Raw genomic sequence first — 6,266 nt, forward strand, 5'->3', positions numbered from 1 at the left:
GAGTCTGGATCTTTCATAGTTCATATACTTCGAGAGGTTAGAACTGTTGTATGAACATAAAAAAGGAGTCTAGCCGGACATAGTCACGGCGTAGATCTGGGAGAATTAAAGAAGACAACAAAGTAAAAAGTAAAAATTAAATATGTATGTACCTTGCCGGAGAGTCGCCGGAATAATATTCACAAAGCCAACTTTATTGCTTTACTAAGATTATTACAAGAGAGAATAAGAGAGAATTTCTAAAAATTCCTTGTTGCCTCTTCTTTAGAATGAGGCCCCTTTTATAGAAAAAAAAGAAATCTTGCACAGTAATATGTGGGACCTGTGCACAGTGTTTTACCATAGTATTTTTGAAACAGTATTAGCAATAATTATTACATATTCAGATTTATTTTTTGTGGCCCCATCGTAGAAATTCTTCTGCGTTGGCTAATACTTCGTCAGCATTCAGGGTTTCTGGTGGCTGGGAATCCGTGATATCATCAGTGTTTCGCTCCGTGCTGTTCATAGATGTGTCCGAAGTTTGTTCGACTGTATGGAGTAATTTGTCTCGGACTTCGGCCAGATATTCGTCAATGAGTTGGAGCTTATTTCCATCATGAGCAGAGATTCTCCGAGAGACATAATTAAGTGATTTATCTTCAATTAAAATAGATTTTTTGGGTGTTCTTTCATATGCGGAGATTTTTTCCCTGATTTCTTCCTTTTGGTCATGTCCATAGGGAAGTTTGGTGTCGGGGTCTATTCTGAGCAGTTTATCCCAGAAATTACAATAAAAAGTCCGATAAATAGCTGGGATTTGTTGTGAATCGTAACCAATTTCAATCGACCAACGATGTATCCAAGGAATAGAGAATTCGATGTAAAAGTACATCTGATCGATAATGTCTAATTTGCAGATATGGTCAGAGAGATATAATTCGGTCAGAAATGGAGAGGATTTTTTCCATGAGTTATATAAGGAAGTATATTCTGCTGGCAAAATTTTAACCGATGGGCCGTGATTTGTCCACCAACGAATGAACCAATTTGGAATAGGTTTCTCAAAAACTTTGGGACAGATTTTGATGAACCAAGTATGTTTATGTTTGTAATTATTGTAGTATAACACAGAGGTAAAAGCTTTAATGTAGTCCCAGTAGGTGAAATTGGCAATAGTTTGTCCTTGCGGACCCATGGGAAGACTTCGTTGTGTCATAGAGGAAATTCCCCATTCTTCAATAGGGATGAGCTTTTTGATGACTATTTTGGAGTAGCCATGTACTCCAGGGGTGGATTCACCGAGAGGGCTGTGCTCAAAAGTCGCACTGGCGGTGTTAATTAAAATCTGCTCATAAAAAGTCCGTGTTTTGTAGGATTCTCCTGCCATATAAACATTAGCGGTTAAATAATTTTTTAAGATTCTCCAAGCTTCTTCGGAGTTTTCTTGTGAGGGGATATGCTGGTTTTCTAGATAAATAATGAGTTCCCTTGCTTCGAGTTTCTCATATGAATAGTCTGTTCATCCGCATTCAGAGCCTGGGAACTTTCATAGTATGTATACTAGAGATGGTGAAAACAATTTGTATGAGCATAAAAACTTTTATTCATGGATTTGGGCGAAGTGAGTACAAAAAGTACTAAACTCGAAGAGGTAGATTTACCTCAAGATATAGATCTTCTAAATAAATGGACTATTCCAAAGGTTGAAATAAAAACTATTTATGAATATGGATTTTTTGATAAAATCAAACACAAACAGATTATTAAATCCTCAGAACAATCTCTTGCTCTAAATGCGGATGAACAGACTATTCAACTTCTGCACAAGCGAGATATTGATATTTTTAAACGCAATTTTAACTATATGCATATTGGCCTTGTACAAATTGCTTTTCGACCTCTAACCTTAAAGGGTCTTCCTGAGACATTTTTAGCCGCTCTACGCGATGCTAGAAATTTGAATTTCCGAAAATCTTTAATGGGTTCTATTGAATCAACTCTTGCATATGGTCCTGTTTATTTCAATACTCAGCCTAACTTATTATTATCTTTAACTGATGTAAATATCCTTCACGCCTTAACTCTAAATGTAAAAACTCATGGTTATAATTATGCTCCAGGATCTGAACTTATTGGTTTGTCTTACCGCATATATTACCGCTTATTATCTACTTTAAATCCTCGTTGTAAATTGATTGATGATAATTCTGATTGCACTCTTCTTATTGAAACAAATTTTATAAAATCAAAAATAACTACTCGACGACCTATTCGGTGGGATGAAATTGACTTCCCTCAGACTTGGGTTTTAAACTCTGTTACTTCTCCGAAGCAGTTAGCACATGAAGTAACTAATTCAGAGTTAACACGAGTAACTCAGAACTCAGATGGACAAATTTGTCTTCAATTTGACAATAGTCCTCCCACTTATCGAAATTCTTTCTCTTTACCTAGCAGACTTCCTCAAATTCAGCATATTTCTCCTATTGAACCTTCTGCACCTATATATGGCCCCGCTAGAAATCGCGCTGCATCATTACATACTTTAAACTCTGCAGATTTACCAACGACTTCTCACAATGTTGATAAAATTAAAATAAATTCTAAGACCAATATTGTTCAAGATTTCTATAATGAAAATCCTACTCCTTCCGAGATGGAATTCGACATTAATTCTGTTTAACATGATAGGACAACTTATTGATTTTAGTCCTGGTTCTCAGGCAAGAAAATATATTCAAAAAGAATTTTTTACTGAAAAATGGACCAATTTTAGGACTTGGTTTTTTGAAACCTATACTCAAGATGAATTACGAAATATTTCTGAAGAATTTTATGAAATGTGTGTTCTGCATAATCAAATTATCTTTTTTGTTCCTTGGTTTATGTCAGCTTATCTGCCGTCGTATATCAAACTTATAGAACGTTCCTATCAAAATCCTGACGGTTCAGTCACTCAAGCCTGTTATCCTCCTCAATCGTCATTTATTCTCCCAAATAACACAGGCATGACTTTTTCCGCCTTTCAAAAATCCATATTCATAAATAGTTTTTATTTCAACCTTTGGAATAGTCCATTTATTTAGAAGATCTATATCTTGAGGTAAATCTACCTCTTCGAGTTTAGTACTTTTTGTACTCAATGTACTATATACGATATATGTATAAAAATTGTATAGTTATATATATATATATAGATAGATAGATAAATATATATAGAAACTGTATAGTTGTTGTACAAAATACGTATATATAGAATGCGTATAAAAACTGCATAATTATTGTATAAAATACGTATCTGAGATAATAAGTCCACATAAATATTGTATAGAATGTTCATAAAAATTATATAATTATTGTATAAAATATGTATTGAAACAATATATATATATATATATAAGGTGTATAGGGACTGTATCATTATTGTATAAAATATGTGTATGTATAAAATGTATATAGAAACTGAATAATTATTGTATAGAACATGTATCTAAATAAGTATCAATATGATATAGGATGGTTAAGGACTGTATCAATATAGTTATAGGGATTGTATCGATATAGTATAATGATTGTATCGATATAGTATAGTATATGATATTTTTGGTCTATGATGTGTATAGTATAGGATGTGCATAAAAACTATATCATTGTTGTATAAAAATATTTATTTCACTATTGCATTTTATTGTATATATGTAGATATGTATTGTATTATTCCACAATAATACAATTAAAATAATAGTTTCTAATAATAGTTTTGTTTAAAAACAAACAAAGAGCTACAAAGAAAAGTCTAGCCTAAAACCTCAAAACACAATTAATTTCAAATGAAATTCAATTCCAATTGGAGTTGTTGCTGCTATTTGCGTTAATAAGCAAAGGGGAAAACTAAATTGGTGTTCATGGTTAATTGAAAAAGAAAGTTTGTTGTGCGTGTGTGTTCATAGTGATGTTTACTGGAATTAAAAATTAATAGAGAGCATTTTTTTTTAAAAAGATAGCAGTGGCCCAAAATGGAAAAAGAGTCAGCCACCTATCATTAGCCAATAAAATGGTTAGAATTTGAAATTTTGAAACATTAGCCATTCTCGTGTCATTTGTTTTAGCCGGGTGGCCATTTGTCTTTTTTCCTTTTTCAAATTCATTATTCAAACTTATGTCTTATAGACTACACGAAAAATCTAAATTACGTGATTTTTTTTTTTGAGAATTTGTAAAAGAATTTATCAGTAATCCAATTCTCTACAAGTTTGTAACCAAATTAATTCGATGAAAAGCCTACAAATTTTTCTATCAAACAAAATTTGATGAAGAAAATCTAAGAATTATTTTTGTCTAACAAAATTTGATAGAAAAATCTTAAAGGTAATTATCACCTGAAAATTTTAAGCAAGATCTATTTGATAAAAAGATAGTAAGAAAATAAATTCTTCTTGCAAATTTTTCCGAAGTAAATTTCATAAACAAATCAAGTAAATCCAAACATAGGAAAAAACTTTAGAAAACAACAATTTATTATCTTTAATTTAAATTTTTCATTTTATTTTTTGTTGCTAATATACTATATTTTATCTTATTAGATAATTAAACGCCAATTTATATCCTTTACCTCCTCCTAAACTGAAAAACCACGGATTTTGGCCCTTGAAAAATTCCTTGAGGTTTGAGCTCACTGTCTTGGTTACGACTGAACCCTATGAGTCGTAGGGTGTCCTGACGAGTTGTTGGGACGAATCATAACCAAACCAGTAAGTTTGTGGCTATATTCTGCTCTGAGTATGAGTGGCTCACCAAGAGCCATAAGGATATGTTACAAATCATTAGGTGTAATTATAGGGTGTCCAGTGTATACCCCAAATGGATTCTGTGTTGCTTACGACTGGACCTACGAGTCGTAAGGGCCCATTACGAGTTGGTTGGTTGAGTCGTAATGTCAGCAGTAGGTGGTGTCCTAGGGATTGTCCTGGTTACGACTCGTGGTGACGAGTCATAAGAAGTGATTACAAGTCGATGATTGACTAGTAAAAAATGACCCTTTTTCGGCATTTAAGTTAAGGGTATGTTAGACATTTTCTTCTTTCCCTAAACATAACCCACAACCGATAAACCCTATTGAGACTTTATTCTCACCCATAAAATGATCCAAACATATCCTTTTCTCTCTCAAACTCTCCCTTCAAGTCAAGGCTAGGGTTTCAAAGGAACTGATCATCTGGGGTTCCAAGAGTGCTATCTCCTCCAAATTTCATGATATTCAAGGCACGTTACTCTTCCCTCATTGTTAATTCTTCAAAAGCCTGTGATTTAAGCATTATTCCTAAGATTATTGTTTTTGTTTTGAAAACAAAGGTTGGGGGGTTTGAATGTTATGAATTGAACGTCTTTTGTGGTTTATATAAATAATTTCCATGCTTTTAATATGGTTTTAAACTTGTGGGTACATGGGTATCATGAATGAACTAGGAATTGTGATTTTCCCAAACTTGAGACTTTTGAAGTGGTTCTAACCCCAACCCCATACGTGAACTTGATTTTGGTTTTGAGTGCTATGTGAATTTGTAAAATTGAACTAGTCTCAAACTATGCATGATATAACAAAGTATAGAAAATACAGTGATATGATTTAATGAACAAAGGGAGTCAGTGTTCCTCAATATGTATTAATGAAAAAAAGAGAGTTGTTCTTCCCAAGTTAATGGAAATTTTTTTGGTATGATGTGTTACCTTGCAATTGTAGTTGGTATGACGATACCAACAATGTATGCCTAAAAGTGTATTGTGTTTCATTGAATGGGAATATGTGACAATTATTTTAATGGAGCTCTAGTAAGGGTTGTGTAGCTGAGTCGTGAAAGTGAAGGTCCGAGTGACTGATACTGAAAACTGCGTTTGCCAACGCGGGGGTTAAAGTGACCAGGAAGGTTCGAGTCCCCCTCATTATTATTTCATGATTAAGGAGGTTCGAGTCCCTCATAAATCATTATAAGATCGGGTGCTTAAATCACCTTGGTATATGTTTGAGGGTTCAAGTCCCCCATGCATATATGTTTGATCTTTCTCCGGTTTATGCGGCTACACGCACGGGGGCCCAACCAGGGGGTGAGAACTGGGGCTCATATAGCCCGTGGGTACTATTATTATGACAGTTAAGCTACACAGCCCAGGTTAAGATTTTCAAACGTTCACGTTAAGCCTTGTTTCCTATCTCGATATGTGATAATATATATATATATATGGTGTGTGTGTGCGCATTGGATTTCGAATGATGTTAAACTGTTGAT

The sequence above is a fragment of the Capsicum annuum genome, chromosome 11, assembly GCF_002878395.1.
Source record: "Capsicum annuum cultivar UCD-10X-F1 chromosome 11, UCD10Xv1.1, whole genome shotgun sequence".
Lineage (NCBI taxonomy): Eukaryota > Viridiplantae > Streptophyta > Magnoliopsida > Solanales > Solanaceae > Capsicum > Capsicum annuum.